This window comes from Sebastes fasciatus, chromosome 13, assembly GCF_043250625.1.
Source record: "Sebastes fasciatus isolate fSebFas1 chromosome 13, fSebFas1.pri, whole genome shotgun sequence".
NCBI lineage: Eukaryota > Metazoa > Chordata > Actinopteri > Perciformes > Sebastidae > Sebastes > Sebastes fasciatus.
This window is the reverse complement of record NC_133807.1, coordinates 24,187,092-24,214,689: the sequence shown is the minus strand read 5'-3', so window position 1 is coordinate 24,214,689 and position 27,598 is coordinate 24,187,092. Positions and strand designations below refer to the sequence as shown.

Here is a 27,598-nt window from a genome sequence, read left to right as displayed (position 1 = left end):
ACCTGCCCCTGATTTTGCCATTAGTCCACCCTGTTTATACTCGCTTGTTTTCCCTGATAGTCTTTGTTCTACCCTGTGTCTCCAGTGTAAGTTTTCTATGATTTTTGGACTTTGCCTTTCTCCCTGTTTTTTTTTTAGATTTTTGCCAACTCCCTGCATGGATTTGTTTGCTCTTCTTGGACTGGTTATGTCCTGACCTAGCCTTTTTGAAATTTACCTTGTGTCCTGTGTCCTGTATCTGCAGGATTGAGTCCTAAAACCCGGAAATGAGTTAGCATTTTAGCACCTCCGATTCTGTCATCTCGAAATCAATGGGTTTTTTGAATGGGTTTTTAGTTAGAGGTCTGTGGCTTAAAATATTTTAACGTTATGTTCTATGACTTAAAATACGTCAAGAAATATTCCACTCATGAATTTTGAAGCCTTTATGTGTCTTAAAAAAGGCGGTTGCTAACAAGTGGCTAAAAGAGACTACTAAACGTCATCTCTCCAACTCGTCCGCCTTTACAGCCTCGTTGTGTATACTCGCGTTCATGCGACCATGGTGTAGTTCGTTTATAGCCTGGCGTTAACTTTTTACTTCTGGCGATTGCATTCACACTTCAAAAATCATAAAAGTGGTGTTTAGTTATGGAGATTATCTTCCTGAACAATATCTGTAAGTATGATAAATTTGTGTCGAGGGAACCAGGGCAATGCTAACTTCCTGAATGGCTTACAAAAATACGTCATCCCTGCAGCACTCTTTTCTCTGTTCAACGCTGAATCGTTACACCAACTCATTTAAATCTAGACAGAAAACAACAAACCACAAGTGTTTGTGGTGGAAACCACACACACGACCCGTAAAAATATAATCAAGGATGTTTTGGTGAACAAGAGCAACATGTTGCGCTCAGCTCAGGCTCATTTAAATTCTCTTCTCTTTGTCTTTTTGAATTTTGACTTAAATCTGCAATAACTGATGTTTTGGCCATTTGGGAGCAGCAGAAACAAAGCTGTGAACACAACACTAACACATTATCACCTTGATATGGCAAACTTAGCAAGCAGTTGCCTATTTGCACATCCATTAGATATTGAGCACCTTATGGAGTTACAGCGCTATTTTTGGTCTCCAACTATTTAAAACACATCTTGCTCTTTAGCAGCTAAATGCTCCACTATTTTCATCAGCTTGTCACTAACTTTGTGATGAATTTTGTGGAGATAATTCTCTGTGAGGTTGTCACTATGAGCCACCCCTTCCACATACAAGCAGTCATGTGATCCATTGTTAATATAAATAGATTATAGCCACTTTAAAACCTGTTGATGCTTTATGTGTAAACCAATTTAACTTGCCTTTTACAGGTGCTGTACGAATAAACTTTCATTCCGTGTTGTTTGGGGTTAAAAGAAAAAAAGGTCATATGAAATGTTGCTATTGGATTATGGCACATGATGAGAAATTAGGCGCGGGACTGCAGAGATGTTAAGTGTTACAGTCGCAGGCCTTCTCTAATAGCGTGAAATGAGAACAGATCTGTTAAAGCCTCAAAGAACACAGAAATGGGATGGGATTGGCTTTACGCCGTCGTCCATTATCGCCCTCACACTGATAGGCCCTTTATGAGACTTAATTTAAAAGTCGATGGCCTCTTTAATGGCCACGGCACTGGTTGTTTTTCTGTGTTTTTAAAACGCTGGTTCCCTAATGAGCAGAGGCAGCCTCATTTGGGGGATGGAGGACAGAAAAATGTTTCGACCTGTGGCAAGAGGTCATTATGCCCCAGCTGTGTCAGGAAAACAGATAAGCCTATGTTGTACTGTGCTTATAGGCTGCTGGTCACTGAGCAGACGATTATATCTAACAGATGGAGCCCTTTACGGATACACCAGCAAGATGGAGATGAAGTGGTTAAATGAAATGACGAATGGAGGGTCTGTTGACAGAAATCTGCTCGGTTTGTTCTTCATGCTGTGACTTTTTGGCATTTTGTTTCATGTCCTTGTTTATCTCCTGAATTAGAAGCAGAGTAATAGTGCAACATGTTTGAGATGGAGCCAAGCGTGTCAAAGCCTTGAAAGACAGCCAGTGTCCTCAGAAACTACTTTAGTTAAAGTTAATGGCTGCAGTTTGAAAGACACAGATGAGGGAGTAAATGTAGTACATCATATCTCACCCTGATCTTAATGATTGCTCTTTGAATTATGAATTCTAGCGCGAAACATTGTTGCCATTCATAAAGATTTTGTATTTGTTTTCCTGCTATTACACATTCGAATGTATTTGGTTAGAATTATTAGGTTTATACTATATGTTAAACCAGTTTTATTTAAAGGGGCCCTTGGGGTCTGAAAAGTGAAGCCAATGTTGAAGTGCCTTAAACCTGCATTCTTTCTAATAGCCAGCAGGGGGCGACTCCTCTGGTTACAGATAGAAGTCTGATTGTATAGAAGTCTATGAGGAAATGAGCCTACTTCTCACCTGATTTATTACCTCAGTAAACATTGTAAACATGAGTTTATGGTCTCAATCATTAGTTTCAAGTCTTCTTCAATACAGCATGATGTTCATTGAGTAAATTATGATGACAATTAGAGTCAAATAGACCATAAAGCAGGGGATGCTTTAGGGCGTGGCTACCTTGTGATTGACAGGTCGCTACCACGGCGTTGTCCGGTCTGGGGGTTGTCTGTGTTTTTGTCTTAGAACTTTAACCCTTTCATAGTGTGTTTTCAGTTCATGAAAGTTAATTATAAGATTTTGGTTACCTAAAAATGTCTTATTCAGCATTTGGCTGTACTTAGCTCCACCCTCTCGTGTCACTTCTGGTTGCAAAAAAACAACATGGTGACAGCCAAAATGCCAAACTCAAGGCTTCAAAACAGCAGTCCACACACCAATGGGTGACTTCACAGTGACTACATCCACTTCTTATATGCAGTCTATGGTTCACACATAGCGACTCAAAGCAGCCTTTAGTTGAGCATGTTATTTACATTCTCATCTCTGATTGGACAGTTATTTTCTCCTGTTGCCATGATGCTAGTGCATAGCAAAGTAGTTCATTTACCGAGCGATGTGTTTTTACACATTATTTTCATGTCCTGGTACCTTGTTAGATTTATATAATATTGACTGGGAAAGATGTTGATGTGATGTCATTTCATTACATTTGGTTGGTCCAGGTTGTTGCTCATGCACGCTGCATTAAGTTGAACTTCCTCTTGCTGTGCTGCAGCAAAATTATTGAGTTGTGAGGAAGTCATCAGGCTGCTATTTGGAGGTTCCATTCACTATGAGTGGCATCCTGACGCGCCTCTAGCGTTTGAGTCTGTATGTGTGAACAGCCCCATAAAACTCAGGATATCTCCACCTTTGCTGCTTCAGTTTTGACCAGTCTTCCTTTAACCTGTCTCTTTTGAGTCCCCCAACTCTGCTGAAGAACAGTACCCCTTTAAATGTTAGAGTTTGTTTGATCTTTGATTCAGTTATTTCGTATTAAAAAGTCTTCAAGGCATTGTATCTTATTGTGTACTTGTGTCTTCACACGTAGTATTTCCCATATTTTTACCCTGAAAAACTTCCAGCTTCTAACCCTTTGCTATGCAAATGATCTGTGCAAGTCAATGCTGGAGGGGAATTAGCTTTTTGAGTCAGTCAAATTGAGCTGCATAGCTCAGCCTCTGACAGCGTGGAAAAAAAACAAGCCTCTTTCATTTCGGCTATGTGTCTCACACTTTTCATATTGTAGTTGTTAATTAAGATATTAATAATTTGGTTCACTGAGGCAAACTACGCTCAGAGCAAGAATGTGCTACTTTCAACACAACAATTTGCCTAATGCAGAGCAACACATCTGCAAATGTGCAACTTTTCAGCACAGCATAAAACATCATTAACCCTTGCTGTAAGCGTTAGTAAAAAGCAAATTTGACTGCACAAAAAAGTGTGGGGGGAAAAAAGTTGTAGAAATATATTCAAAACAATGAAAAGTAAAGATCCATAAAACACAGTGCGGAGATGTTGAGTCCAATCCAGCAGATGCATTTAACTCTCTTTTTCATAAGCTGTCAAGTCCCACAAGGCTTCAGTCGCTGCCTGCCACGGTTAAAGATATTTTCCCACCTTGATAGTTTAATGTATTTCCAGCCTGTTCGAGCCTGACATTAGCGAGGGACCAAGCGTCAACAGCTCTTCTTTCTCCATCTTTTAAAAAAATGATCCTCGCTTAGAACGGCGAGTCTGTCTTCCAAAGGATGCCTCTAATTGGAGGAGAAAAGGCTTCTTTCTGACGGTGCTGGAGATTTCAAATAAAGCCCATTTGCCAATGTAAGGAGTCATTAAACATGTCATTAAATCCAGCTCCTTTGATATAAGTAGATGAAGCTCCAGATCCCATTTGGTGTTTGAAAAGGATGATTTAAACTGGTCTTATGGCAGTGAAAGACTCATGCTTGACCTACCGACACTGTTCATATACACAATATGTGGGTGTATATTGCGTTCTTGAAGGAAGCCTCTTAAAGTCTATCATTCTCATACAGGATGGCACCAAATCATCCCATTACTGAAGGAGGAGAGTGTGACATTCAGCCACCAAAAGACGAGTGCTTGATGTTCTCAGACTGGTCACGCTCCTCTGTCTGACTTGCACTTCTTTGTTTCACTGTTGCAGTTGATTTTTTTATTTTTTTTTTACTCAGCGGTGTGATTTGGCCTGCAGCGAGCGGCTGGTAAGTCCCAGTGGAGATGTCGGCCTAAACAGCCGGGTCTGAAGTGATTATGTGAGTGCAGTGTGAGAGATTCCTTTAGGGCCTGTGGGAAGCCTGCACATTCTTTGTTGACAGTAGCAATGAGAGAGAGAGAGAGAGAGAGAGAGAGGGAGAGAGTGAGGGAGAGAAAGGTAGAAGAGAAGGAGATGATCTAAACAGACAGAAAATTGCTGGAGTCTGGGAGATTAAAGCTACATGCAGATATAAAATCCCTTTTTGCCGTAAGCTATTAGGTTGTCCTTTATTTCTTCATCCACGTATCCAATTAGCATGAAATTCACATTCACGTAACTGCCAGTTACATCTTGTAACGCTGTCAAATTGTTTTCAGGTAACCTCCCCGTATGCAGGGGCGATTCTAGGATCAGACCTATAGGGGGGCTCAGCCCCTAATGGGAATATGACGTGTACAGTCAAGAGCGTAGGTTTTGTTTTCAAAATTGGGGGGACACACATATTAAGCGAGTAGTCTGGTGGTCTTCCCCCAGGAAATTTTGAGCGTCAGACACTTCATTTCCTACATTCTGGTGAATTCTTATGCACCAATTTCTGCCTTTTCTGCATCAAGTTATGGTAGAAATGTCTCAGCTTTCCAGTGATACCCAATTTATGCAATTCCAAGACTGTTTAGGGACCCCAGTATGCAGAAATATTCAAATACTCCGTTTTTAGAATAGGCGAAAAAACAACAACACATTTATACTGCGTGCAAAAAACTGCATGGTTTTTGCCCAAAACTACATGTGATTAATCACAAATTAATCACCCATTTTTTTATCTGTTCAAAATGTACCTTAAGGATAGTTTTGTGAAGAAATATACTCATTAATTAATACTTAATTATCCACATGGGAGAGGGCAAATATGCTTGCTTTATGCAAATGTATATATTTATCACTGGAAATCAATAAACAACACAAAACAATGACAAATATTGTCCAGAAACCCTCACAGGTACTGCATTTGGCATAAGGAAATATGTTCAAATCATAACATGTCAAACTGCAGCCCAACAGGCAACAACACCTGTCAGTGTGTCAGTGTGCTGACTTGACTATGTCCAAAACTGCATGTGATTATCATAAAGTGGGCATGCCTGTAGAGGGGAGACTTGTGGGTACCCATAAAACCCATTTTCAGGAGGATCGCCATGCCAGTTTTTCCTCGCCAAAATGTAGCATAACTTTGGAGCGTTATTTAGCCTCCTTCTCGACAAGCTAGCATTACATGGATTCCTTAGGTTTTGTAGTTTCATATGATTCTAATATCCTCACTGTAGCGTACAGACGGTGTCTTCTACAGCCTCTTGAAGACAGTAATGTGTCAGAGGGTTTTGTAATTATCTTTTAGGGGTGCTGAGATGAAATTAGGTGTGCTTGAGCACCCCTGAAAAAAAAGTCTAAAATCGCCCCTTTCCATGTGTATCTTATAACACTGTCATCTTGTGTTTGTGCAGCCTCCAACTTATCATACTGTAAAAGTAATTTCAGAGTTAGACAGAAGATAATAAAACTCTTATTTTCGTCTGCACATTTCTCACTGTGCCTCATGCAAACATCACTACCAGTAAGTAAGCACCAAGAACCCTTCATAAGGCTCTATAACAACTCATTATTCACATTCATATCAGCTCACACTGTCTTTATAAGTACAGCCAAGCAATCAAAGTGAAATTTTCCCACTGGCCTGTTTACTCTAAAAGCATGTCCTTCAAGCATCTCCTTCTCAGAATCGAGGCGCTAAGCCGTAGAAAAGCGAGCTGCCGTTTATCGCTGCCTTGCAGACAAATCCACTCTAAATGGCCGGTGATTTTCACTCATTGGCTCAATAATCCATTTGAGAATTAACTCAGGGACTCAGACACATTGTTGAGGTTGTTTTTTTTGGGGTCCTTTTGAACAGATTCCTCTGTATACCCCCTTCAACTTGAAGGAGACTTGTTTAAACAACACAGAAAAATGGAAATGAATGCGCATACAGAGGCATTTCAAAACAGTGTAGTGCTACTCTGGAAGTTTAATACCTCATATGGCTGCGTGTTTTCAGATGTCCTTGTTGGATCCAAGGCCAGGACTTGCAGAGACGGAGACCTGAGCCGCACATGGATGGATCTCCCTCCAGTTGTTTGTCCTCGCTTTTGCATGGATCCGTCCTGATGAAAGATATGGCTCATTCGACTTACATTTTTCTCTTCCTCCTCTGCCACCTTGCCGCTTTGCCCCGATGCCTTCACTGTCCACCCCTCCCGCCTGCTGTCCCTCCTCCCATAGTGCACCGTGGTAATTGAGTGAGAGCGGTGGCCCCGGAGTCCTTGTGTAATCCACACTTTATAAGCACTCTAATTGAAGTGCAAATTCAATACTCCCTCATCAGCCTTTTACTGGCTGTGCCTTTGCCTTCACCCCTTAGGTAATTACAAGGAGACTGGCAGTTCAATCATTTTAGAGAAAATAATGTAACAAAAACATCGCTGCATACACCAAATCATTTTACTGTGGCTGTGTCGAGTGTCGGGTTCACACAAAACACCTTTCTCTCCGTCGGCAGGAGGGTAACCTGTGTGATGAAGAAATTTAGAGGACTTTACCTCAGTACAACACGGGATTACTCATTTCCCTCCTCTTGTATTGGTTCACGTGCACACATGGATGCACAAAAGCGAGCATGTACGCACTGCGTGCACACTCACACACAAATTCCTCTTTTGTATAGTTGTAACACATGCAAATATAAAGGCAAGTGAAGTGCACACACACAAACACTGGTGTGTATTGGTTTGCCTATATTACAGTGTGTGCCTGTGTGTGGGAGTGTGCGGTTTGCAGCTTTAATTAAACTTCCTCTATTTTCTCTCAGCTTGTCCCCATAGGGCCCTGTCTTCTTCCCGACCACATGCTTATTTATTTATAATTGCATCAAACTCCGGAGCTGAGCCGTGGCTGAACACGGTGCCAGACCTGTGGAGTAAGCTGGGATTGTCACACAGTAATACAATTTCATGTACTGAAACATCCCACCAGCTGGGAGAAATTCCACATTATGAATCATGTAGGGATGCACTGTACATTAAACAACAACAAGCTGAGAAACACTGGATTATTATTCCCAATAGTAGCAGCACAGAATGTCAACAAAGATGTATATCATTCAAAACTGTGGGAACGTTTCACACAACAGAGGCGCAAATTCCACCTGTGAAAAGATCTTATCCACGTCATTCCTGCAGCTCCTCAAGAGATCAAACATTCCTGAGAAGGAAACAATCCAGGTGTCAGAACAACTTTTTCTCTTCTTCCCTTTATTCAACTGCCAGATTCCTCTTCCCTTTTTGTTTATCTTCCTAATTTGCTTCGCCTTAAACTAAATATCCCACCAGACAACCTTTTGGATGAGCATCACAGCAAACTCGTAGTGCATCCCAAGTGCTTTTGTTGAAGTTGGATGAATGTGATCTAAATCTTCAAAAGAGAAAATCATATTATGATATTCTTATAAGATTGTGAAATTGCCAAGCTGCCCTACATGGGCAGCTACCCACATGTGGTGACTTAATATCTGCAGCACTGCCTACTCACATCTGCAACACAAACAAGCCCGCACACCATTCTTTTCATCGCCAATTTAAACGCTGGCATCAAGATCATAATCATATTATAGCACATCCTTTCATGTCGTATCATCAAACCGGTAAAGCTGTAAATCTTTACAAAGACACTGCACTATAATTTATGTTTTGCATTGTGCTCAGTATGCCATATAATTGCTTGTGGCATTACCTCCTGTATCCTCAAAGGTCTTGCTTGAATATCCTCACTTCCCTAAGGGCATTAATTCACAAAAACCACATGTATGGCAAAGTTCCTGCATTTAAAAAACTGAAATTTACACTTATATTGACCAGAATGCTGGGAATAAAGTGCAACAATTACTGGTGACAAACAAATCAAATCTATCTCTGTGTGCTTGTACTTATTATTCAACAAGCACCCAGCTCTAAAAAGGAAAATGGGAACTGTATGCTGCAATAAAGACAGACTTATTCGTCACAGTCTGTCTCTCTGTCCCTCCTCTCCAGCCACATTGCCATTTTCCATCAATCCACCAGATGTCCTCGGACTTTCCCTCCGTTCCCCATCACCTGACTGCCCCACCCATCTACACACCTGTTCCCTTTTCTCTCATCTACTCTGCAGTCGTCTGGCCTTCCCCGCCGGCCTGCTCACCTGCATCTCATTCCCTCATCAGCCTCTCAATACAAATACCGGTCCACTTCCATAAGCCTTTCTCGTGGAAGACACAGTAGGAAAAGCACAGGTGTAAATAATGAAATAAATGATGGCTGAATTCCATTTAGCTGCTTTGATTACAGGATTAATGTAATGTGTATGCTGATTTACTGTCACACTCACTGGGACACTTGAATATGTGTTATTAGTAACACCTGTACTTTCCCCACTATGACAAGTCAAAATGTCTGCTGTGAAAAAGGCCTATTGCTCCCTTGTCAGATTGTCGTAGTTGTGTTGCCTTGTGTTTGCTTTTTGAGCCACCTAAACCTGTACCTGCTGCCTGTAAGCCTTTCAACTTCAATAAACCACTGATATCATCCTGCTGCTTTGCATTTGTTGCCACTCTCCCTCACTGTCTCACCCACTTACATTACATTTATGCAGACTTTAGCAAGTGTAGCCTTATCTACTGTATATAGTTTTTTCCAGTATATCTTTTTTATATTCATCTGTATGTTTTTTATCTACTTCCTTGGCAGTGATGAAATGTAACTAGTACAATTACTCTGAACTTAAAGGAATACTTCACCTATAAAATTACCTGTTGTAATTACTCACCTCATGTTAACTTGAATTCTTGGAGAAAAGTAGTATTTTCATTTTTCTGCTGCTTCATGCTTGTACTCCACTACATTTCAGAGGAAAATATTGTTCGTTTTACTTCACTACATTTATCTGATGGCTATTGTTACTAGTTACTTTGCAGATTAAGATTTTTCATTCAAAACATATGAGGACATTATGAAATATATAAGCTTCTCTCCAGGCTAAACAATAATACAGTATATGTTTATACTTTTCCATCTCCACTAGTGACAATAAAATATGTCTTGCACAATTATGCATAAAAAATATAAAGTACTTTTACATTCAATACTTTTTAAGTACAATTTCATAATAATAGGCTACTTACCTTCATTTAGAAAAACAATCTGACTACTTTTTCCACCACTGTTCTCTGATCTATTTCTGACTGTAATGCTAAATTGCCCTCCTGGGGGATCAATAAAGTTTTATCTCATCTTAATAACTTTAATAATGAATGAGTATCTTGAAATGAAACTAATCACAGTTTGGGCATCACTGACATAAAGGGGTAAATGTAGTGGGGGAAGAAGTATTCATGTCCTTTACGTAAGTAAAAGTACTAATACCACACTGTGAAAATACAAGTAAAGGCCCTGCATTCAAAACATTACTTAAGTAAAAGTATTATCAGTAAACTATGAAATGTAAAAGTACTCATTGTGCATTAAAATGTTCCTTGTCAGTGTTTTACCATGATGTTATTGGACTAGACAGAGTGATCAGGAAGGTCAGCTCTGTCCTGGGATGACCCCTAGACCCAGTGGAGGTGGTGGGAGAGAGGAGGATGATGGCTAAGCTGTCCACCCTTGATGGAGAATGACTCCCACCCCATGCAGGACACCATCTCAGCACTAGAGAGCTCCTTCAGCGACATGCTGCTCCATCCAAAGTGTGTGAAGGAGCGCAGGTCCTTCCTTCCTGCAGCTGTCAGACTCCACAACCAGCACTGCTCCCAGTAGACCACTTACACATACACACCAAAAACTGACAATAATCTGATATTTTCGGGTGGAATTTCATTTCATTCTACTGTGCAATATCATTTTCCACTTGTGCAATTTTGTATATTGTTAATACTGTAGATATTATTATCTGCAACCATCTTGGACTCTAACCACTGGTGCACTTTACACTTACTTTACACTATACATCCTATATACCACTTTATAGACTGCACATATGTACATATTATATTTATTTATTGCACATACTTTATTGGCGGACTGCACACATTATGTTCACCCATTCACTCTGTATCTTTTATATCTCTATTATTGTTTATATAATTTTTGTATACCTTTACCTCACTTGTGTTGACACCTGAATTTCCCTCTGGGAATTAATAAAGGTTCATCTTATCTTATCTTATCTTATACTGCTCCTATTTTTATACTTCCTTCTATTTAAATGGTTCATATTTTGTTACACTTTGTTAAGCTCTTTTTTTTTTTTTTTACTGTGTTAGCTGATGCATCTTGTTTTTTGTACTATCCCCTTTGCTGCTGTACACTGCAAGTTTCCCCACTGCGGGACTAATAAAGGAATAACTTACCTTATCTTATCTTATTAATATTACTGCTGCATTATGTGTATGTTGTATTTTACTGCTGTTAAAGCTTCAAGTAATCTTGAAATTAAACTAAACTAATCACAGTTTAAGCATTACTGACTTAAAGAGTTAAATGACAGGCAATTCAAGGAAAAGAAATGTATTAATTTCCCAGTGTAACACCCAGAGAACAAAACCAAAACAATCCCAGCATGGCCAGCCGCATGTTGGGCGTCACAGCTACGTCACAGCCTAACCCGGATGTGCAGTGACAGCTCTTGTCAAAAAATCCGTTATCTCAGAAACAGCGAAACAAAGGTGGGTTTTAAAGCTACATAATTGTGTCTTCCTACATTTATCGCTTGTATCTTATGCTATTCTCTCCGTGTGACGTGAGTTTGGTCTTGTTTTGACGCTGGGAGCACTTTTACAGGGCTTAAATATTAAATATTAGCCGCTAGACGGTTACGTAACGTTAGCAACGGCTCCGGTTTGTGACGTCACGACATTGTGAGGAGGACTTTTTTAGCTGCTTTTTAAAAAAATTTTTTTTATTTTTTTTATGTGTTATACCGAGGTATGTTGGTTATATGTGTGTGTCACAGCAAAAAAACATTTGTGTGTAAATTTAAACAGACATGCAAAATAATGAGCCCACTAAAAGATAACCTATGATGCTGTATCCTCCGTCTCAGCCAGTATCCTGCCAAATAGTGAGTGACCACGCCCCCCTCCCCTCTGTTGCATCTCCATGCTGCAGTGCAGGACAGCTGGCTGCAGGTTGGACCTGATACAAACCAGAGGAACACAAGAGTCCAGCAGAAAGGCGACTGCAATGCAGAGTGAGGTACGTTACCTCTTGCCAGATGGTTGAAAATTAAGTAGTTTAACTATTGCAGCTGTCAGACTCCACAACCAGCACTGCTCCCAGTAGACCACTTACACTTTACACACCAAACACTGACAATAACCTGATATTTTCAAGTGGAATTTCTTTTCATTCTCACTGTGCAATATCATTTTCCACTTGTGCAATTTTGTTAATAGTCTGTTTATTGTCAATACTGTATATACTGCTCCTATTTTTATACTTCCTCTATTTAAATGGTTTATTTTGTTACACTTTGTTTAGCTCTTTTTTACTGTCTTGTTTTTTGCACTATTCCCTTTGCTGCTGTACACTGCAAATTTCCCCACTGTGGGACTAATAAAGGAATATCTTATCTTATCTTATCTTAAAAGTAGTTTCATGCCATTAAGAAAATGAACATTCAGTGGTGGAATGTAACTACAAGCACTACAATTTTGAGGTACTTGTACTTTACTTGAGTATATCTATTTTATGCTATTTTATAATCCTACTCAACTAAATTCAGAGGGAAATCTTTAACTTTTTCCTCCACTACATGTATTTGTTACCTTTAGTTACTTTGCAAATTCAGAAATGATTATGTATTATTATGAATGAAGATGATACTTTATTTATCCCTTTGCGAAAGTCACAGTAAAAAAATAAGCCCCACCAACTGCAACATTAAAGTGATGTACTCAATAAATAATTATAATCCAATAATATCATTTTTTTTCCTGAAATGAACCAGTCTGCATAATGATTACTTTTGGTACTTTAAGTATATTTTGATACAAATACTTGTTTACTTTTAGTTAAGTAAGATTTTGAACGCAGGACTTTTACTTGCAACTTTTAAAAGTATTTTTACAATAGTACTTAGACAAAAGATGTGAGTACTTTTACACCTCTGTGTATTTTTATTTAAGCAGATAAAGAACTGTGACTCAGTTTTATAAGTAACCTTTTTTTTGTGTCATCAAGATCCATAGAATTAACACACACTTGGTACTTTTAAAGCTCAATTTAATCAACCTGTGTGTGCTGACCATATAAAACATACTTACTACCAATAGTGGAAGAAGTACTCAGAACTTTTACTTAAGTAAAAGTAGCAATACCACACTGTAGAAATAATCTATTACAAGAAAAAATCATGCTTTCAAGTATTAGCATCACAATATACTTTAAATACCAAAAATAAAAGCACTCATTATGTTGAATGGCCCATTTCATAATAATGTATATTATATTGTATTATATTATGTGATTATAATTAGTGGTGCATTAATGTGTAAGCATCACTCAAGTTGAAGCATACTGCCTGGTAGCTTAATCCAGCATCATCATTTATTAGTTAATATATATTTAGTATTAATAATCTGAATCTGCAGTAACTACCCATGTTGTCAAATTAATTTCGTGGAGTAAAAAGTACAATATTTGTCTCCAAGGTGCAGTGAAGTAGAAGTATAATGTAGCATAAAATGTAAATACCTCATAATTGGTATTATTGTTACTTTCCACCACTGCTTACTACCCTCTAAAAACAAGTAAAGAGGGATGCACCAATCCAAACCTTTCTCTCCTGATAGTGTCCTAATCCAATAACAGTGCTCTCCTCTTCCTCCAAATTTAAAATCTGTATACTTCACTGTCATTGTTATTTTTATGTAAGGTAGTTGACAGCCCGTTCAAATTGAGTGAATGAATGAATAATTAATAGTGGAAATGCTGAATTTTATAATGACAGTGATAAAATAACTGGCATATGTGGTGGCTGCCTGCAAATTAACAGCATTCAAAACAAATGACCAAATCATAGAACAAAACAATTCACAACACGTAGTTCCACAAAACAGGCACGTGACAAGACAAAAAAAATTCTTAAACTAGAAAGATAAAATGATGAATTCACAAATGAGTCAACAGTGAATTGGTGGAATAAATCACAAAATATAACAGTGTTTCATGAAACGAGTCATTTGAAACTATTTGTTGATTATTAAAAAAGGGGGATATTTGGTGGAATAGTTGAATGCTTGCTCATAAATTTGTATTTGGCAGCATTGAGTCCTGCTGTCTATTTTGTATGAATCTAAGTGCATGTAAAAAAATTCAGTTAGTTTGTCCCACAGTGTTTTCTACTCTGCTGTGCTGGAATCGTAGGCATGTGCAGGGAGGCGTGTGGGAGTTCAGAAACGCTCTGAATGGGAGACTTGTTTGATTCATAACAGTCGATGGGTGAAAGTATTTGAATCTCAAAGATAACTCGCCGGCTGGCTTTGCATTCTGCCCATTTAAGTGCTCCTCTCATTCTGCCACACAGATTCTCTAGCTGCTGGTAAAGAGGGATTCTTCACATGATCTTTACAAGTGCGAAAGATTTATTAAGCTGCAGTTCTGTCTGCAAAATAAAATGCTGTCTTTCCTTCTCGGTTTCTCTGTGCTGTTTTCAAGATTTGAGTTCAACATAGAAACAGCTTTGTGCTTCAACTCTGTCACCACTCAGTCACTTAAAGGGATAGTTTGGGTGTTTTGAAGTGGGGTTGTATGAGGTACTCATCCATAGTCAGAGTATTAGCTAGAGTCGATGACGGTCGGCACGCCCCCAGTTTTTTCTGCTATGACAAGTCTGCTGTGAAAAAGGCCCAAACAGAACAATACAAAAAACAATAAAATACATGTAAAGATTTGTTACAGTCACACACTGTATGTAACTAATATTTACCATTTACAATTTATCATAATTATAGTATTGATTATTAAATACGAAATGCATGTGCTCCTGTGTATTCTTCCCCAATAGATTTTTTTTCCTGTATTTTTGTATATATTTTTCCTTTTCAGAATTCACAGTAGCTGATTGTCATTTCATTATGAGAGCAGCCTTTCTTCTTTCAGCAGTCTGAGCTACAGTCCAGTCTTTTCATTTGCGCAAGCTAATGTTTTTCAAAGGCCATCTCAAAGCCATAAAAACCTAATTCAGTCGCAGCATCTCAAGCATTGCATTTTAATAATTGTTACCAGAATTTATTATTCCATTTAGTTTCACTCTTGGGGTGTTTGGTTTATAAAGAACAAGTGACTCAGTTGGTTTCGAAATAGTTCAAACAATTCTCAGTGTTTTGGTGGACGACAACAGATAAACTCTGCTTATAAAAGTATCCAGTGGACATCTGGCTGTTGAGAGTTGTTGGCATTACAAGCCCTGATTGGTTGAATTAATAAACACAAAATTATGTTTTTTTGGTAATGGAAAAGCTAATTGGATGAAATAAATTCTATATAAGAGGAACACAGTGCTGCATGGTTTTAACAAGATCAGTTTGGAGGGGAGAGGCCAGATGCTCAGTTTCATATTGCTGAGCTGTACGCATCAAAAACAGTTATTAGACAGGTGGCCTTTCCTTAGACTTCCACCTGGCAGCTGGCAGATAGACACACTTTTTCTTTTGTTTATAGGAGAGTGTGTGCGCAGTGGAAAGAGACCACTTGTCTTGATTTAGAAGTGCTTTTCTCGCCTTGCCGCTTGTATTCTTTTTAAACACTAGTCAAATTTAAACTCTTAGGCTGATGTATGTCGAGCTCTCTCTCCAGTCGGCTGTGTCCATTCAGCTCGGCGCTGTATATTAAACTATTCAACCACTTTGTCAGATGTTCTTTACACACAAGCGCCCAGCCGCCCAGAGCCCCCCTCCTCATACACTACAAGATGCAGCCATTTGGTTTATTTACGGGAGGTGCTTCTGTAACTGCTGGGAATAGGCCAAGAGCCAATCGAAACACACGGCGGAGGCCAAGCTAATAGAATCTGACAGGAATGGAGTCATAGAGGCCGCTCAGGCATCGTAAAGCTGTCGCCGTTTAAGCCACGAAATTTGTCGCTATTACCTGCTTGCTTCTGGCCAAAGAGTTGAGAGGAAAAGTGGAGCCTGAGTTGGAGCAAGTGTTGTTACTCATCTTTTCCTGTTTCAACAACATCAAATAAGTGTGGGTGTGTTGGTGTGTACATACTTTAACACATGCTAATGTATTTCCAGCATCTAACGTAGAATGCATTGATAGTGAAGATAAAGATAAATAATATACTGTGCTCCATAGTGGTTTAAAGTACACAGTGAGGATTACTACTAGATTATATTTTAAAGAGGACCTATTACGCTTAATTTCAGGTGCATACTTGTTTACATGCTTTAACAACACATTCTCACTCCCAGCTCGTCAACGCTGCCACTTGGGCAGTGCCCCTTGGCATCGGAGACCGTCGCACGGGGTACACCTCTTGCGTTACTTTTGGACGGACTGGAGATGGTGTGTCAATATACGCTCGTTAAATGCATAGTGACCTTTCAAAATAAACTTTCATTTTCACATGAAGTTTAGGTTTAGGCAACACAACGACTTAGTTAGGGTTAGGAAACGGTCGTGGTTGACGTTTACTTCACGACTCACGTGACAAAATAAGTCAACGTCTTTTAGGTTCACACGGTACACAAACACCGGTTTGACCCCAAACACCACTCCCACCCGCCCTGAGTGGACTCTTACTCCATTAATACTACATCACTTGCTCCGCCCGTTGAATAACGCCGTGGCTGGGTTTACGTTGGAGTAAGTTGAAAGCCTGGTTCGTCACAAACTGTCGCTAAAGGGTGCGTCTGTTTCCGATGCCGAGGGGCGCTGCCCAATCGGCGCTGCCCAATCGGCGCTGCCCAATCGGCGCTGCCCAATCGGCGCTGCCCATATTTGATGAGTTGCGAGTGAGACCAGGTTGGCTTTAATGTTCCAAAAACTTCATTTTTCTCATACCGGCTGTGCTGCAGCACCTCTTTTCTGCCTCTGTCTGAAATGCCTTCTTTGAGCTCCACACGTGGGTGTCTGCGTCATCATTTTCAAAGGTCCCCTTTTCTGTCTGTCCAGACTAAAACGCAACCCCGGAGTTTTAAAACTAAAACATGGTCATCAGCGTTTTCAAACGTCTCTGTTTTAGGGTCTCGAAAATGCCGGAGTAGTGTGGACACTAGGCATAAACGTAGCAAAGTTATGTGTTTTAAAACGAAAAGCGTATTTGTGTGGATGTAGCCTGAGGCCGTACCAAATTAGCCGCTAGGAAGGTATTATGCAAAAGTGTTACATGGTGACATCACCATGTTACTGAAGAAAAGGCAGGACTTTAAGCAAGGCGTTTCAGGCAGTTCAGGAGCTGTGTTTCTGTGGGGGAGAGTGACTCCCTTTGGTGTGGACTTACACACCCTTTACATACACACAAACTATACTGTATAACACACTAAAGGAAAGGGAAAAAAAAAAAAAATCATAATAGGTCCTCTTTAACAAACAAAATGTTTCTGCACTGCACCACTTCTTAGTTTGACTCTGCAGCACACAGCTAACCATGTACTGTATTTGTTTGTACTCATATTCTTATTTGGCTGTGTGCTTTTGGAGAATTGCTTTGTTGATGGTGCTGCAGGGGGAGATGTCAAGAGTCTTTTCTAGGCCGTCGCAGTGTAAAACGCTACATCAGTTAGCACATCAAACACCAGCTAGTGAGGGGAAAGTCATTGGAAATAGTTCCCTCGTCAGAAATCCATTGTAGAATCTTTAAATGAATGGACTGAGTTTTTACCCACTAATGAGCCTGATTATGAGAATATATATGGAAATTCCCCTAAAACTGGGCTCGTCACTACGGCCAGTCTGGCTCCTGAGCTGCATCAGTGGATCAATACCAGAAAGTGTTGGCCGATGGCATCACAGCCTACAGCTTTTGGCATTTATCTGTCTGGGCTTGTGAGGGATTTTCACAAATGAGAACTAATGAATGCAGGAAATACATGATTTGTTTTAACTTTAAAGGTCAAATCTCGAATTAGGGTATATCATATTTTAAATACCCATCCGACCGACATCCCACTGTTAGCTTAATGCTTATTTAATTGGTTTGAAAACATGGGTAGTTAAGCTCTTGACTTGAGTGTGTGATGTAAAATATGAGTTTTAAATGTAGCTAATGTGGGCTGAATGCATTCTGAGTACGGAAATATGGGAAAAATGTGATCTGCAGTTTATAACAGTGTGGTGATGATGTTGAAAAGCACTGATTTCCCATCCTTTAATGCTACTTCTAAGAATCTTCCCATGTGCAGGACTACTAAGGCATAATTGATATAGGCAGAGGCCCACTCAAAAATGTCTCTGATTGGGCTTTTTGTAGATGCAGCATGAGAAGAAGCTCATTTCTCACATTGCCGATCGCTTGTGAGGGAAGGCAACAAGTATTGAATTAGTTTGCATGAGAGGAGGGAAATTGAAATATGGATTGGGGTCGCAAATGCCTGCCAGTGCTATTGGCTGTTTCGGATATGGAGGATGAAATGTATTTTCTGTGTGTATGTGTGTGTCAGTGTGTGACTGATGCAGACAGTGCCGGCATCGAATGGTTTTCCAGCGTTCCTATTTTCCAATAACAAGTTGGGAGCAGGAGTGACACAGATGAAGTGAATGTTTTAAGAGGAAAAGTAATCTTAAAGACAAGCCAAGCCATCCCTCACTCTAATACGCAGCCTCATCCTCTGCTTCTCCTACATCACTGCTTCTGTCTCGGAGCCAGACACGAGCCAGCTCTCTCGCCATCTGCCATTTAGATGTATTTAAATCATGCATGCATGCTGAGTTTGGACCCGTGATTTGAACTGGTCAGGTCCCAGGTCTCTGCCAGGCTGCTCGGCACGACTCGTGACCCAGGAAAGCCATCTGAATATGAATTAATGACAACACAGTTGGTTAAAAGTGTCACTGCCCAAAAGTCAGATCCAATTCGGCTGATATTAACTGGCATTTAAGCCCTGGAAAATGGTGACCCATTCTAATGGTTTGATTACCAGATCAAGCTCCGTCATAGCTGAAATATTGTCTGGTTTGGCATTTGAGAAGGATATAATTTTTAGGTACAATGGCAGCGGGAATAATGTATTATACCCAAAAGTCAGGAGAGGCCCAGACTCAATTACTCATACATAGTCGTAGGGCTGCAACTGATGACTATTTTCATTGTCGATTAATCTGTTGATAATTTTCTTGATTAACTGATTAGTTATTTGGTCTATAAAATGTCAGAAAATGGTGAAAATAATCAGATGATTTAATTATATTATATTATATTTATATATATTATATTTAAAAATTAAGATAATTGTTAGTTGCATCTCTAGATAATAACAACAAACTTTATGTAGCACCTTTCATACAAGAAATTCCCTAATTAGAAATGCACCTAAGAAGGGTAGTAAGTAGCTGCCGTTCTCATCTTTGTTACATGTGAATATTTGACAGATATCTGAAGAACTACACTAAACCACATTAGTTAGCCTCATGAATTATGAAACTTCTCTTGTAGAGGGACCTTGTCCCAAACCAATTGAAATAAATCCACTTGTAAGGGATTTGAATAGTCGAAAATTATGAGGTAAGAACTACTCCATCCTCCTCACCCCCAACACAAAACACTCCTTGGGAAAGGGGTGTAAAAGAGAGAGGACAGGGGGAGGCGGAGGGAGAGTTAGAATCGTGGCTGTGAAATCGATAGCTCATACTGTTTTGAAATTGAAGTTTTTTTTTTGTCAGAAACTGTGTGTAGAAGGTGGAATATGAAATAGCTTTGGTGGAGGCCCCTGATGTAAGCAGCACTATTGATTTCCAGAGACCTGGTCCAATTATGGTACCGCGGGTTTTGTCAGTGCCCTTTAAAGCACCAGAGTGACTCTGGTGGGGCAACATTTTGGGCATCGCCCGACTTCGCCTCATCTCCTCCTCCCCGAGTGGCCGGCTGTTTCTGTCGCCAAAGTCACAAAGAAAAAGTCAAGGAAATAGAGTCTTCTGTTTCTACAGTTTCCAGTGTCTCTCTGAGGACACAGCTGCAGGATGGGAGATTTCCCCTGTTGGCAGTTCCTGTTAAGAGATTCACTGGCATTACAACATAAAGAGAAAATAATCCTCTGTGTGGTAGTATCCTCTGCGTCTGTTGGCAAGTGGCTCAGAGAGAAAGTGGACTGACAGAATCGATGTCTGCGTACGAGACAGCCCGGCTTTGTGCGTCAGTACGTATGTGCGGGTGTGTTTTGTTACCGAACAAGGACGGCGGTTACATGAATGTCTGCTTGGCTGCAGCTCACGTTGAGGTGTATTCACACTTATCCCCTACAGTTTAGCAGTTATTGTGAACAACCAGACATTAGCGGCGAAATTGCAGCTGTTTTAAAGCTTTTATTGCTGGAGGATTTGCAGAGTAAAATTGTCTGTAATTCCCATCCTGCGCTCCCGCTGTGCTGTCCCTGCTGCTGACGCTGCTTTCATACTGCCCTAGTCTGGCTTCATGAGGAACAGCGACAGGAGGCTATCAGCTCCCGGAACAATATAGGACGTTTTTTTCCCCCTCCACTCTTGAGATTCAAAAAAAGTTTGCTGGCAATGAAAAGAAGGCTTTGCCTCTTACTCTGTCTCTTTTCCCCTTTGCTTCCTCTACAGTCGCCATGTGTCCCATCTCTTTCCTCTCCCTCCCTCAACTCTCGTCCTCTCTCCAAGTAACGGGAGTCTCATGCAATATGCTGTGTTTCCCCACTTCAGTGTTAATGAGGCAGATGAATATTCATGAAGAGGAGGCTGACATCGCTCCGTGGCGATTGTGCAGAGGGTGTTTGTGTGCACACAGGCACTGTGGTGGCCACATTTCTGAGGGATCTGTTGTGGGTAGACATCAGGGGACTCTTGGCTGCTCTGCTAATGATGCAGATGTGCATCCCTGAATTTTGTTTTGGTCGGTGATTGTAGATGACCCCTTCCCAAGGCCTCTCCTCTCTCCCTGGTGGCTGTTGGCGGAGCTTAAGTTTAGCCTCCAGCTGCTGGTGGAGGACAGCCAGGGAGCGCGAGACTGAGGAGAAGAGCTACCTCTCAGTCTGCTTCCTACTCTCCTCCTCCTCCTCCTCCTCTTCATCCTCCTCTTCCTCCCTGTGGCTCTGGCTAGTGACAAACAGATGCCATGGGCCGCCTCTCTGGGGATCATCTCCATCCTTTTATTATATTTTTCTTGCTACCTCTCTTCATCTTTTTTATTTTTTGTGTCTCCTGCATTTTCTTTCTTGGAACATATTGTGCTGTGATGTCTACAGCCGCCAGCACTACTTTTTTGAAGGACATATGAGGAAGCACGCGGCCCATTTTAGCAGCAAAAGGCGGCGTGATGCGTGCTCGTCATGTCTCATGCGTTGCCATTTCCTCCTGTACTCTCCACCCCTCCCCGCCACACTTTTTTCATTGTCAGCTTTGTTCTGCTCTTCAGATTCTCTTACAACAGTCCCTATAGTAATCTCTCACTTTCTCAGTCTCCTCTCTTTCCTCTTTTGCTCGGCAGCCTCTCATTTGCATTTTCTCACTTACTCCTCACCCCAGTCTTCCTCTTCTCTCCCTACCATCTTCAGCCTGGGGCTTTCGCTGCTCCACTCTCCCCCTCTTATTTGCCATTACTCCCTTTTTTCCCTCTCCTCCTCCCTCTTTCCTCCCTTGCTCCTCTGTAAGATATCCGACCCCTGCAGTCTACCTCTCTGTTAAACATCTGCAAAATCTTTGATCTCCTACCGGCACCAACCATTTTTTTACATGATGTGTGTCTGCGGCACATAGGTGGAAGTGTGTGTTTGTCTGTCTGTCTCATGCTGTTTGTACTCAGCAACCTTTAATTTTAGAAAGGTGAGTCTGTTGGTGCTGCAGAGGAGGACAGACAGTCTGACTGGCTCCTTTTATGTCTACTATTCGGTGACATAATAGAGGCCTTCCTGCCCCTCGGTTCTCCTGGCCTCCCTGTGTTCATGAAAACTATGGCACTGCCACTTAATATTGTCAGTTCCAGTCTAGCGGGCGTCCACGCTGATTCTCATGCACACACACATCCTTCCTGCAGTTGGGGAAAGGGTGGAGGCTGGCCAATTTATCAGCGCTCTGACTGTAAGGCTACAGGGAGCCCTCCGTCTTCATCAGTTCACTCAGCAGATAGGCACACCCCAGTCACCGCTACTAGACTTACCTCATGTGTCTCCATTTACACGTTAATAACAAAGCTGTGAGGGTGAGTAGAATTGGCGCTCCATGTTATGCCATGTTAAGAAACGTTGGGTCTGCTCAAATCACAGGTGTAGCAGGTTGAAAATGTGTTTATTAACTCTAAAAAAGGCCATATTGTCGGCATCATTTCATTATAAGCTAATGAGAATAACATTAGCTAGAGTTTAACTGCAATATTAGCTGACTGTTACACTCCTTTTTGATTATTGCAAGTGCAAAGCAAATATACTGCTAATAACAAATAGATTAACTTCTGAACATCTCTCACGGGCTTCATCATTTGCTTCATACTTACATATATATATATAAAGCAGCAAACTAAAATAACTTGTACAAGATTTTCAGAAAGAAAATGACTGATCACTTCTAACTAAAAATCACTTCCAGACCAATTAAAGCTAAAGTCAACAACTCAGACTATTTGCTCTGCTCTGTAAGAGCAATGGGTTTATGTTTTTTAAGTTCAATGTCTTAGTGATTTATTATCATTTAATCTGGAGATTATTTTGTATATTAAATGTCAGAAAATGATGAAAAATGGCCATCTTTAGGGTCTCTGCCACTAACAATGTGTCGATTAATCTGTTGATTATTTTCTCGAATAATCGATTAGTTGTTTGGTTTAAAAAATTTCAGAAAATCGTGAAAAATGTCCTCAAAATGGTTTTGTCCACAATACAAAGATATTCAGTTTACTGTCATAAAGGAGTAAAGAAACCAGAAACATATTCACATTTAAGAAGCTGGAATGAGAATTTGAACTTTTCTTCCTTCAATTTTTTTTAAAAAATGTACTATTTTTTCGATTATAAAAATAGTTGGCGATTAATTTAATAGTTGACAACTAATCGATTAATTGATTAATCGTTGCAGCTCTACCCATCTTCATTTCCTAAAGTCCAAGGTGAAGTTTTGTTCTACAAACAAAATATATTCATTATTCAGTCATATAAAACAGAGAAAACCAGCAAATTCTCACATTTAAGAAACTGGAACTAGTTCATGTTTGGCAAATTTGCCTGATAAATGACTTAATTAATCTGTTATCAAAATAGTTGCTGATTAATTTCCTGCCATAGTTTTAGCTTTATTTCAGTGTTCAACAGTCTTTGCATCAGAAAACTGCATTAGCCAAATCAAAAATCAAATTGGATCTCAGAAGTCAATGTCAGCTCAATGAAATTTTAATAAAATCACATTTAAGTAAAATCAACTCTGCATGTATTTATTACGCTCGCTGTACTGGACAAGGTTAGATCACCTAGGCTATGTTAAGCTCAGTAAGTTGTTTGAACCATTGATAAACCCTTCTGTTATTCTGTCCTGTCATGTGATATCTCAGGGCCGTCCTGCCTGTCTTCTTTCTGTCCTCCTCGTCCATCTCTCCGCCGTCCTTGGCCTGTGTGCCCCCTCTCTTCCCTTGGCCCGCTGCTGATCAAAGCCCCTTTGAGGGTGCTGAGCGCGTCCAGGGCTGATAGTGATTTGATGATATGAGTACGCCCCTTCTTGTGTGATTAGACGGCGTGTGACAGGCGGCGTCGGCCCCATCAGCTCGCATTAAGCCCCGGCGCTGCGCTGCCACCACCGCTGCCACCACCGCTGCCGTTTTTATCTTTTAATGTTACACCTTCCTCACCAGCCGAATCAATTACCAGTGATTATGTTAGTGTCAAAGTCTTTAGCGCCAGGCTGAGCCCCGCCGCCGCCGCCTCCTCCTCCTCCTCTTCATCGCTGTGTGGCCCAGAGGCCCAACAGAAGCCACACTACGCTGATCCCCAGTCAGAGCACTGCTGCTGCAGAGGGACAGCTTTACAGACAGCTCTAAGTTTAACCTTCCTCCTCAACAGAGCTGTGACAATGCAAGGAGAGTTTATTATGCCTGACAAAACTCCCACATGTAGGTTCTCCTCAGCGAGGAAGCTGCATAGCGATTAGCCCTATCATGTTCAATTGTGGATGTAACTGTCAGAGCTGGCATGGTGGTCTTGTTCTGTCCTTGGATTGAACATGGTTGCTTGAGAAGACCATATTGGATACGTAATAAGAGATCACAGAGCCTTTGCTGCACCGCGCTTGTGTTTGCTGCTAAAAGGAGAATTTTCTATGCAAAATCTCTCCTCCACACTTTCCCATGTATCCCATCTCTTTTTCTCATGGGCTTTCCTCAGTACATGTACACACACTTGGCCTTGGATTTACTGGTGTTGCATAGTGTGTGTGTATGTGTGTGTGTGTGTGTGTGTGTGTGTGTGTGTGGGGGGGATTAATGCCACTGCAACACACAGGGCAGCAAGGCGGCTCGTTAAAAACTCCTCTCGGCTGCAAGGCCACGGCTCTGGCTTTTCCACCTTTGTGAGTGTCAGTGCTTTGTCACACACGCACACACACGTTCACACTCTTTCTAGAGTCTTTAAATATCACAACTCTGCAAATTTAGGATGTAACACTTTCTGAAAAACACACACACATTGACATATGCTCTATCAACTGTTTGCTTGGAGTGTCTTTTCAAGTAAATAAACATCAGCTGCTCCATCATGTTCCCCATCTCCTTTCTGTTTACTCGCATACAGTACATACTAATGCTGAAACAGGCAGTATGGGTGGGTTCCATTCTGGTAGGTTCCTGTGAAGTCTCTCTAATGTTAAGTGAATATATAGGCTGTCTGGCACATTGATATAACAGGTTTAAGAAGAGGAAGAAGTACTTTATTAATACCTCTCGGGGAAATTCAATTCTGATGTTATTTTATTACACACACATCGGAAATACACACACATGCACATACAGTAGTTGTGGAGAGATACCAGAGTGATGGGGCTGCCACATAGTCAGCGCTCCAAGCAGTAATGGGTCTTAGCTCAAGGAGGTGAACTTTGTAACATAGTCCATGTTGGACTTGAACCTGCCACCCTCCGGTTCCCAATCCAGTTTTACTGGGAGAATATGCAACTCCTGAAACTGACATAGAGAGAAGATGTATCACTCTGTTGGATTTGTTGGAACTACAGAAACACTCTGCGGCATTACAGAGTGGATTTTCTTCCCTCACAAATGATCTTTGGCTGAGTACAGACAGTGGCCGCAGAGAACACTTTAACCAGAAAACAGACAAGTTTAATTTTGGCTTGTCACCGAGTTACACTCTGAATTTTCATTCACATGTCTTGAGATCAGAGGTCAAGGGACCCCTTTGAAAATCGCCATGCCTGTTTTACAGATTTAGCGTAACTTCGTATCGTTATTTAGCGTTATTCCCGACATGGTTGATACCAATGGATTCTTTAGGTTTTCTAGTATCATATGAACCAGTATCTTCACTCTAGCTATAAATGCCTGCTACAGCCTTTGAAAAAAGTAAAGTCGGCCGAGGGCGCCCTCAAGGAGTGGAAGAGGTTAAAGATAAACGTCAAATCAAATTTGATAAGGGATTTGAAAGGATCAGGATTCAATAAGCAGATTTGATCAAATTCTGTAGAACCCCTACAGTTAGTCATTTATTAAGTCATCTAGCAAGCAAACATCAAATTGCTTATTTCTCAAATGCAATTTGAAGAGGTCACCTTGATCTTTGGGAGCTGGTGATAGTGACATTTGACAGATCAAGACAATCAAAAGATTAATTGATAATTAAAAAAATATTCAAATGAGCAATGAATTGCAATCCTCCACCAAAAGCCAGCTGTTTACAGGAGATGAAAGCTGCAGTGTAGCTCCTGTCTTTCCATTAGCAGGGCACTCAATAAATCAAGGGTCAGGTTTGGAGTTGCCAGTTAGGATTAGAGTTTTTAAATTCAGCTGCTGTGCTTCTTTACTCGACAAGCCTCCGCTGTTGACAGGGGTGGAAGTTTGTTTGAGGCTTTTAAGATCTAATGTGTCCGCTCGCTATCTAAGATCGTTCCTTTGACTCGCTCTCGACCCTCCCTGCCTCTCCGTCTGCCCACCCACTCCTCCTATATGTTATCCAGTGTTGAGTGGTGGTAAGGAGAGATAGTAATCTGGTCTAGCCTTGGCACTCCCTCGCACTCTGGTCTCATTGAAGAAGATTGATGGCCCTCTTTCTGGAATGGCTGTTGTTTTGGACGGATAGAGAAAAAGATGGAGGCAGAAAAGTGGATTTAGAATGAAAAACTGAGCGAGTGGAGGGGGAGCGGGAGGGGGGCAGGCGGTGGTGGGGGAAAAAGAGAAATGAAGGTAGGGTGAATGATAGTTGTAAAAGATGGAGAAATGTGAGAGGAAATGTCAGCGTGGAGGAGCTTGAGAGCTCATTAAATTTAGTTTGTATTTCATTGAGTGAGGGTATGCATCCACCTGTGATTGGTTTCAGATTCACACATCCTTCTTTTTTTCTCTCATGCACATGTGGCTTGTGGAATTGGCTGCACTTAATTTGCATGTCAGCAGGATTATATTTAAATGTCAGCTATTCTCTCAGGATGCAAAGCAGCCTGGGACGTGTTGTGATGGAGCGATTTTGTACATGTGTCTCATGTCTCTGCTGCATTAAAATGCTGTAGCCTTTAAGGTATCTGGTGTTCGGTATTAGTAGTCAGTGCTGCATTGCTGGGGGGAATTAGCAGCCCTTCATCCCTCCTCATGATGGGTCTATTGCTCGCTGTGTGGGCGGCACTGGGTTGATTGGCTGTGATGACAGTTATGCTCTTAATTGTGTCAGTTATTCTTCCTCTGTGGCTCTTTTTGAATGTAGTGAAGCGCTTGATGTACCCCCCTGGTGTTTTGTTCCTTTCTGCATATTGGTCTTTTTAAGTTTCAGGAGCGATGAGACGTGGAGGAGCAAACCTTTCTTCTGCCACCTTAATTCTCCCCTCTTTTGACATTTTGTTTTATATTTTGGGCTACCCCCCATCTCTTCGTGTCCCTCTCTGCCCTCTCCTTAATGTGTCTTCTCTCCTTTTTTTATTGTTCCTCTGTTTTTTGACAATTGTTTGAGGTGCTGTTCCACTCCTTTCTCTCTCTGTCTTTCTCGCTCTATTTCATCAGCCTGTTGTACATCGACCTATCTTTCATCCCGCCTCTCCCCCCTCGGTGTCTTGTCGGCTTTCTGCTTTCTATTTTCCCTGCTCTTGTATTTCTGTTTCCCACCTCCCCGTCTGGCAGCTCCATCCTCCTTTTCTTTTTTTTCTCTCTTTTTCCCAGACGGACCGTGCTGTCTCATGATGCTCAGACATAGCTGAGGTCAACCAGTCAGGCCTGGGTGGCACGACTGGTTGGATTGTCTATTGTCATCTGTCCTCGTCTTAACTGACCACTTGAGACTGCCAGAGTCACAGGAGGGCGAGCGACACAGGACAGAGAAGACAGGAAGGGCATGGAGGCCGGGTCTCATCCTGCTTATCTAAACCGTTGATGGGGTTGTTACAAGCTACAGGTCATACCTCATTTCCTGTGGTCACAACCCAGTATGACACCTCTGACCGCTC

General features: G+C 41.0%; 1 protein-coding gene across 7 annotated transcripts in view; it reads left to right on the top strand.

Moving 5' to 3' along the window:
* Nucleotides 1-27,598, top strand: part of spop (speckle type BTB/POZ protein) — a 210,941-nt gene that overhangs the window by 19,854 nt on the left and 163,489 nt on the right. For 6 of the 7 annotated variants that reach the window (XR_012596733.1, XR_012596734.1, XM_074656323.1 and 3 more), the window contains exon 1: nt 11,861-12,034. The exons of the other annotated variant lie outside the window; for it this stretch is intronic. The gene's annotated coding sequence lies outside the window, so the exon portion shown is untranslated. Of the gene's footprint in view, nt 1-11,860; nt 12,035-27,598 lie in introns of those variants that run through there. 7 annotated transcript variants of the gene reach the window in all.